The following is an 8,253-nucleotide window of genomic DNA, read 5'->3' as shown; positions in this document are numbered from 1 at the left end:
CTTATAGTGTGTTATTCTATTTGTGTATTTTGTGTGATAAAGGATTGTGCAATTTAGTTTTATTTGTGTTTTTGTTAGCAATAGGGTAATAGTGTAATAATTTGATTCTCAGTTTTATTTGTATTTATATACGACAATTTGTTTCTCTTTGTCTTTGTTACTTCTTTTTGATATTTATGAGTCATATTTTTGTATATTTTTATTGATATATTTTTAAATGTTATGATTATTTATTTGTGTTTGTTAAATGTCTGAATAAAAATTACAGTTCGAGCAGAACGGTGCTGAAGGGGGGGGGTTCGCCCAGGGAGCCATACAAGCTAGAAATGCGACTGGCGCAGGGTGATCTTAGGCTTGTGTGCGGCTGCTCAGCTATGGAAACCCATTTCATGAAACTCCTGACAAACAGTTGTTCCGACATTGCGTCCAGAGGCAGTTTGGAACTCGGTAGGGAGTGTTGCAACCGAGGACAGATGATTTTAACGCGTTACGCACTTCAGTACTCTGTGGTACCATTCTGTGAGCTTGTGTGGCGTACTCCTCGATTGAGCCATTGTTGCTCCTAGACTTTTCCACTTCACAATAACAGCACTTACAGTTTACCGGGGAAGCTCTAGCAGGGCAGATATTTTTACGAACTGACTTGTAGGAAAGGTGGCATCCTATGGCGGTGCCACGTTGAAAGTCCCTGAACTCTTCAGTAGGCCATTCTACTGCCAATGTTGTCTATGGAGATTGCATGGCTGTGTGCTCATATTTTAGACACCTGTCAGCAACAAGTGTGGCTGAAATAGCCAAATCCACTAATTTGAAGGGGTGTCCACATACTTATGAATGTACTGTATTTATACTCTGGATAATATTTACATATTTCTTAATTCCATTATTTTACTTTTAGATGTATTGTAGCGACCCGCACAGACAGCTGTGTGTTATGTGTTAGGCTAGGAGGTGGTTGTGTTGTACTGACCAGTGCCCAGTGTTCGCGGGGTCCGACATGTCAATCAACCTGCTATCTGCCAATCACGGAATGCCTGGAATGTTCTGATGCCGGGCATCCTGGCGGTTGGCGGAGTGGCGTGGAGGGGGTTGGGCAGGGGATGGAGCATTGGAGGTTAAGACCATGTTTTGGCCTTTGTTCTTCTCACTTTTTAAACGTCTGGGCTTCAAAGAGCAAGGGTCACGATTGTGTTTGTGGGTTATCTGTCATTTATTTGGCGTGGGCTAACGGCCAAACAGTAGCCTGTGTAAAGTTGGTTGAATAACCGTTCGATTCGCAAACTCAATCCTATGTTCCTGGACATATGTTCATTTATGAATCAGTCAGGTATACATTGGTGTCAGACAGAAGCGCATAATCGAACACCCGAACGGTTGATAAAATATTAGCCAGCTAGCTGACTTATGTGGGCTAGCTTACCGTAGGTTGAGAAACGGTGGTTGGAATGCTTCGAGGGGAATCCGAAAGTGAAGGTGGAGGTAGGGGACGAATTTATGCCAAGAGAGGTGCGTGTGGCATGGACGTCGGAGGTTTGGCTGAGGAGAGTCGCCAAGGGCGTCGGAGCCCAGAGGCGCTTGATGGGAGGACGTTGAGACGATGGCGGGCTTGGAGGCGGGCATTGGGTGCTTTCGTCGACTGTGTTTCGCGCGGATTCTGGGGGCGGACCGAGGGGTAACGCTTCACTACGCGGCGTGACGAGGAATCTGGGGCTCAGGCATGTACACATGAAGTGCAATAGTGTAATAATCAGGTTCTCTTCCTTATAAGTGTGTTATTCTATTTGTGTATTTGTGTGATAAAGGATTGTGCAATTTAGTTTTATTTGTGTGTTTGTTAGCAATAGGGTAATAGTGTAATAATTTGATTCTCAGTTTTATTTGTATTTATATACGACAATTTGTTTCTCTTTGTCTTTGTTACTTCTTTTTGATATTTATGAGTCATATTTTTGTATATTTTTATTGATATATTTTTAAATGTTATGATTATTTATTTGTGTTGTTCCAAATGTCTGAATAAAAATTACAGTTCGAGCAGAACGGTGCTGAAGGGGGGGGGTTCGCCCAGGGAGCCATACAAGCTAGAAATGCGACTGGCGCAAGGTGATCTTAGGCTTGTGTGCGGCTGCTCAGCTATGGAAACCCATTTCATGAAACTCCTGACAAACAGTTGTTCCGACATTGCGTCCAGAGGCAGTTTGGAACTCGGTAGGGAGTGTTGCAACCGAGGACAGATGATTTTAACGCGTTACGCACTTCAGTACTCTGTGGTACCATTCTGTGAGCTTGTGTGGCGTACTCCTCGATTGAGCCATTGTTGCTCCTAGACTTTTCCACTTCACAATAACAGCACTTACAGTTTACCGGGGAAGCTCTAGCAGGGCAGATATTTTACGAACTGACTTGTAGGAAAGGTGGCATCCTATGGCGGTGCCACGTTGAAAGTCACTGAACTCTTCAGTAAGGCCATTCTACTGCCAATGTTGTCTATGGAGATTGCATGGCTGTGTGCTCAATTTTAGACACCTGTCAGCAACAAGTGTGGCTGAAATAGCCAAATCCACTAATTTGAAGGGGTGTCCACATACTTATGAATGTACTGTATTTATACTCTGGACTAATATTTACATATTTCTTAATTCCATTATTTTACTTTTAGATGTATTGTAGCGACCCGCACAGACAGCTGTGTGTTATGTGTTAGGCTAGGAGGTGGTTGTGTTGTACTGACCAGTGCCCAGTGTTCGCGGGGTCCGACATGTCAATCAACCTGCTATCTGCCAATCACGGGAATGCCTGGAATGTTCTGATGCCGGGCATCCTGGCGGTTGGCGGAGTGGCGTGGAGGGGGTTGGGCAGGGGGATGGAGCATTGGAGGTTAAGACCCGGTTTGGCCTTTGTTCTCTCTCTTTTTACGTCTGGGCTTCACAAGAGAAGGTCACGATTGGTTTGTGGGTTATCTGTCATTTATTTGGCGTGGGCTACGGCCAAACAGTAGCCTGTGTAAAGTTGGTTGAATAAACCGTCGATTCGCAAACTCAATCCTATGTCTGGACAATTGTTCATTTATGATCTAGTCAGGTCATTACAGTATGTAACGTTATTGTTGTGAATTGTTAGATATTACTGCACTGTTAGAACTAGGAACACAAGGATTTCGCTACACCGGCAATAAGATCTGCTAAGTATGTGTATGCGACCAATAAAATCTGATTTGATTTCTCAGCTATTTTAAGTTGTATCGTGTCTGACAGTGAAATATGGCTAGCGTTTACCGTAGCTTGGACTATGGAGTAGCTAGCTAGCGTTGCAGAAGTCCATTGCATTGCATGCATTCCAAGGTAACAGTGTGGCATTTAAAAAAAACTGATGTAGCTATGTTTTGTGGAAAAATGTACCGAGTGGCATTTGGACGTGAACTTGCTATCGTTAGCTAGCTTTTCTGTCGATGTCAGCTGTTGTCTGCTAGCAAGCTAATGGCTTTAGTTATTTGTGTAAAAAACCTTCCATAAACAATTACAGCTAGCTACATTTATTTGCCTTTTCGTTAGATAGCTAGCTACAGAGGATAGCTGCTGGACTTTGGACAAGCAAGCTAACGTTAGCTAATAGCAGCTGTATTGTTGCCAAGCATCCAAGTTGCTGACCAGGTTAGATAGAACTATAGATAGGTAGATAGATACAGTGGCAGAATACCTGACCACTGTGACTGACCTGACCAAACTTAAGGAAAGCTTTGACTATGTACAGACTCAGTGAGCATAGCTTGCTATTGAGAAAGGCCGCCGTAGGCAGACATGGCTCTCAAGAGAAGACAGGCTATGTGCACACTGCCCACAAATGAGGTGGAAACTGAGCTGCACTTCCTAACTCCTGCCCAATGTATGACCATATTAGAGAGACATATTTCCCTCAGATTACACAGATCCACAAAGAATTTGAAAACAAATCAATTTTGATAAACTCCCATATCTACTGGGAGAAATTCCACAGTGTGCGCATCACAGCAGCAGAATTTGTGAGCCTGTTGCCACAAGAAAGGGCAACCAGTGAAGAACAACACACATTGTAATACAACCCATATTTAATGCTTATTTATTTAAACTTGTGTGCTTTAAACCATTTGTACATTGTTACAAACACTGTTATATATAATATAACATTTGTAATGTCTTTATTGTTTTTGAAACTTCTGTATGTGTAATGTTTACTGTTAATTTGTAATTGTTTATTTCACTTTTGTATAATATCTACCTCACTTGCTTTGGCAATGTTACACATGTTTCCCATGCAATAAGCCCCTTGAATTGAAATTGAATTGAATTGATATATTTTGTCTGAACTTAGTTGGCATTGCCAGAAATGCTACAAAAACTTCTTAATGAACAGAAATGTGCACGCGAGAGTGATAAATTATAAATGTAATAAAAACTGTTGCATCTACAAAGTTAGTCAAACATTTAAGTCCAATGGTCACTTTATGGAAGCTAGTTGTCGTTTTAATCCACTGCAATCATTTTTACCAAGTCGGCGCAGAAATAGTTAACACTCACGACTACAATATCATGGAATATAAACAAAATAATTTGTATGATTAAACATTTTTTTATCTTAGCAAGGAAGCCAGACACAAAAAGTAAAAGTGTGTACTGTATGACTGACTCATAAACCGTCCAGGGAACATGAAAGATGAGGATGGCATTGGCATTTCTCTACAAAGTTAAAGGTGAGTCAACATGTTTTTTTTTCTTTCGCAATGCACACACAGAAATCAGTACCATGGATAGACGCATCGTATTTAGCATAAGTTTATCTAACTAAATCGTTTTGGCAGGGGTGCAGCATTTAGAAGTGGGGGGGACATATTTATTTTTTTAACCAGTCGGAGAAACACTCTAAACAGCCTACCCGACCTCTGGGGTGCGTCTGCAAGGTCCTGAAAGTAACACTGTTGCTCGTTTTGTATCGCATCCAAAAGATAAAACTGGGGGGGGGGGGGGGGACAAAAAATGCTAATTCAGAATGTAGGGATGATCCTTGTCCCCAGTGAAAGTTGCACCCTTGTTTAAAAAATATATATTTTAGTTGTAGTAGTGTAAGCATAGGTGATAAGATGATGTTGAAGTTGAAATGGTGCTTGAATAGTGGAGGCAGGGCTGTTTCTTTTGCGACTTGCGGTAACTAAATCAATTGCTGTTTAGTAGTCCGAAAACGTTGGAAACATTAACTTGCTTGATCATTCTGTAGTTTGTAACTGAACTTAACAGGACAGATTGTTGCTCCTCCGGTTTTATGATTTTAACAAAGGTGTGGTTGAATTTATTCTCCAGACCTTCTTTGTCTCGGCTGTGTCAAGGCTTATGAACTACAGGTTATATAAACAAACAACGCAATTATCACAACACAGGTTGTAAATATGGCTATTTTTCTGGCGTGGCTTGGCTGGCGATTTTACCCCACACACCACTACTGAAGTTTGTAGCTTTGCCCTCATTATTTCTCCATGATTTTGAGCTTTACCTGCTTGTTGCGCATTGCTTGGTATAATCTGTGTGCTTTAGGGCTAATAGCGCTGCTGAGGACAAAATAACCCAAGTGTTTATTACACCATTGTTTATTTTGTCTAGCTGTTCAATTGAACGAAATGGATATTGGAAGATCAAAGATTATGAAAGCTAGGCCTTGACATTTCATACACCACAGAAGCATACTGTTCATAAGTCAACCAGACTTACCCGATCCATCGTGGAAGCAACTGTATTCTTTCTTTAACGTTTTCTTCAAATAAAAAACATGACAGTAAGAGTAAGTAACGTTACGCTACAGTTACTTTCTTTGTCATAGCGTTCAGATAAAGAAAAGATAGACCACACCTATATAAATATCAAAACTCCATTTACGTTGTGACAAATAAACGTCTCATTTAGCACAATCTTTACATTAGAAACATCCTGGAAAGCCCGTGGAAATGTATTTGGATTGAAAACTAGATAGAGGATGGTAACAAAGAACTTCAGTTGATGCTTTTCAGCTTCTTCTGTGGTGTTTAAAAAATGCCGCCCTACTGGTACATTAGTAATCAACACCTCTCTTCAAGTGGGTTGAGGCGGTTAAGGGATTAAGGGAGTCATTTATTGTTAGGATATAACTGCTGTATTGTCTCAAATATATAGATATGTTAAATTAATGTCAAAACATAAATTGGCAAAATCAATATATCATTAATCTATTTAACTTTAAATTATTATTTGTATCACGTATTTTGTGTCATCAATGATTGCAAATGCATTATGTTCACGGTGTGGTTGTATTGTTTTTACATTAGCAAATTACAATCAATTAAAATCAAAACAATCTAAGGTATTTATAGAAACAACAAAAACAGCTTGCAGCCTCCGGCTGGTTGTGGTTTGCTGGAAGGTGGCAGGCTGAATTTGAGATGAGAGAAATTCCTTGCTATAGTCTTTCAAATTGCTCATGGCTAGATGGCTTTTCTAGGACTTATAGCGGTCCTCCTTGAAATGGAAGATGCAAACGCGGCCTGCCAAGAGCTTGTAGCAGTCCTGTGAGTGCAGGCTAAGAAACTTCAATTAAATAGGCCATTCGTTTTTTGATGACAAAATTCAACACTCTCTCATGTGGTCCCCATAACACCTCCTCCTCCATGCGTCACGGTGGGAAATACACATGCAGAGATGTTTTAATAATTACTTTGTAACGTGAATTATATTTAGGAAAGTTTCATCTAAAAGGATAACTTCAATGTTTACAATTTAAATATTTTCTGAAAAATCCATGAGGATGGTCCTCCGCTTCTCTGGAGGAGCCTCCACTGATACACCCTCCAACAGACACCAGTTAGTTCACCCAGATAATCCCCTCCTTACTAATACCTAACGAGCTCAAAGTAACACAAATCACATAGCCAGATAAACAGTGGCTAATTAAATTGATATGCTTTGGAATGTCTGGCCAGCGTATCAGGAAAGCTAGCTAAATGTTGGTTAAAATTGTACAAATGTAGTTTACTAGCTAGCTAGTTTGGTTGAGCGACTTTACATTCAGATTGTGCTCTTTTCTGCTGCTCTGATGTTGGCTGACTGGATGCCTTCCTACTAGGAAAGAGAGGAAAAAATAGGGATTTTTTGGTTGTTGATAGAATAGCATTACTTCTCAATGTTCGACGACATGGCAACCCCATGATTTGAGACTTCAGTTCCGTTTCAAAATCCTCTGGTTCAAAGTGGTGGCTACAAACAGACATTTTGATATTTCTCACATCGAACTGGGTACACCTTCACGGGGCGTTCTCCAAGTCCTGAAATCGCTATGAATTCTGGATTAATTGTGATTTGCTTACAACCAGAAAATGTAGCAATCCCGTTCTCAAGTGAGATACAGAACATTCATATTTACATGTAAGTGAGGAATTACATTTTTTATAAGTTGGATAATTAATAACATATTAATAGGACATCACTGAGTGGACAAAAACATTATGATCACCTGCTCTTGTTCCATGACATACGCCTGAACAGGTGAATCCACAGTGAAAAGCTGTGATCACTTACTGACGTCACTTTGTTATAGCCACTTCAAATCAATGTAGAATGAAGGATAGGAGACAGGTTTAAAAAGGGGTTTTTTAAGGCTTGAAACAATTGAGAACATTGGATTGTGTGTGTGCCCGTTGAATGTTGAAACTGTGCAGAGAAAAAAACTTTGAGGTTGGCTTTGAACGAGTATGGAGTAGGTACCAGGAGCACGCGGTTTTGTCTCAAGAACTGCAACCTAAAGGACAGTCAGCAAACTTGACAAAACTGTTGGGAAGCATTGAGTCAACATGGGCCGCATCCCCGTGGAACACTTTTGACCAGCCTTGTAGCGTCCATGCACCCAAAAATTGAGGGTGCTCTGAGGGCAAAGGGGGAACTCACATTAGGAAAGTGTTCTTAATATATTTTGTAACACATCAATGTTATACAGGTAGTCTGTTTCCTAGAGGTCGAAGATCAAAGTTCTGTTCTGAATGGACAGCTGTGAATCTAAGCTTTTCCAATGAGCTATGATTAAAAGGGTATTACATGAGTAATAACTGTATGTCCGACGTTGTCTAAGGGTAAAACCTGAATGGGATTGGAGGGATGAATAGAAAGATGATAAACCACACAGAAGCTACCATTGCTGCCAGATGATAGAAACACATTCAACTCCAGGGACATAGACCTTAAAACAAATCTACTATGAGACATT

The 8,253-nt window shown here is 40.5% G+C and overlaps 1 long non-coding RNA gene across 1 annotated transcript in view; it reads right to left on the bottom strand.

Annotated features, from left to right (window-relative positions):
- Positions 1-6,052, bottom strand: part of LOC112068663 (uncharacterized) — a 12,334-nt gene extending 6,282 nt beyond the window's left edge. The window contains exon 1 of the long non-coding RNA XR_002893613.2: positions 5,736-6,052. This is a non-coding gene — a long non-coding RNA (uncharacterized lncRNA). The remainder of the gene's footprint in view (positions 1-5,735) is intronic.
- Between the last annotated feature and the right edge of the window lie 2,201 nt (positions 6,053-8,253).

The sequence above is a fragment of the Salvelinus sp. IW2-2015 genome, unplaced genomic scaffold (genome assembly GCF_002910315.2).
Source record: "Salvelinus sp. IW2-2015 unplaced genomic scaffold, ASM291031v2 Un_scaffold640, whole genome shotgun sequence".
NCBI lineage: Eukaryota > Metazoa > Chordata > Actinopteri > Salmoniformes > Salmonidae > Salvelinus > Salvelinus sp. IW2-2015.
The sequence above is the reverse complement of the archived record's forward strand: the minus strand, read 5'-3'. Positions and strand labels throughout refer to the sequence as shown.